The sequence below is a fragment of the Morone saxatilis genome, unplaced genomic scaffold (genome assembly GCF_004916995.1).
Source record: "Morone saxatilis isolate NCDOM2014 unplaced genomic scaffold, NCSU_SB_2.0 Contig14, whole genome shotgun sequence".
Taxonomy (NCBI): Eukaryota; Metazoa; Chordata; class Actinopteri; family Moronidae; genus Morone; species Morone saxatilis.
This window is the reverse complement of record NW_023339696.1, coordinates 10,328,207-10,328,528: the sequence shown is the minus strand read 5'-3', so window position 1 is coordinate 10,328,528 and position 322 is coordinate 10,328,207. Positions and strand designations below refer to the sequence as shown.

Below are 322 nucleotides of genomic sequence, written 5' to 3'. Positions count from 1 at the left end.
AGTAGTTTCTCTGTTTAGTACAACACGAACAATTATTCTGATTAAAGAATGCAAAAGAAAATAATTATTTAGTCTTGAGACTGAGTAATTGAAAATGCATGATCAGACACATTTATTATCACAGATAAGCACTTGAGAGAGCAATGCACAACATTGTCCAGACGGGAATACTCACAAATAAACAGTTCAATCTGCTGTAAATCAGCTGCTGCAGAGGACAGATGTTTCTCAGAATAAAACCATATACTTGTTTTATCTGGAGTGACTGACTAAACTGAATCAATTATGCAACTAAAATCTGATCCCACTGAAAATGTTAAAC

The 322-nt window shown here is 33.5% G+C and overlaps 1 protein-coding gene across 1 annotated transcript in view; it reads right to left on the bottom strand.

The window, feature by feature from the left end:
• nup85 (nucleoporin 85) overlaps nt 1-322 on the bottom strand; it is an 8,021-nt gene that overhangs the window by 797 nt on the left and 6,902 nt on the right. The gene's annotated exons all lie outside the window — the stretch shown is intronic.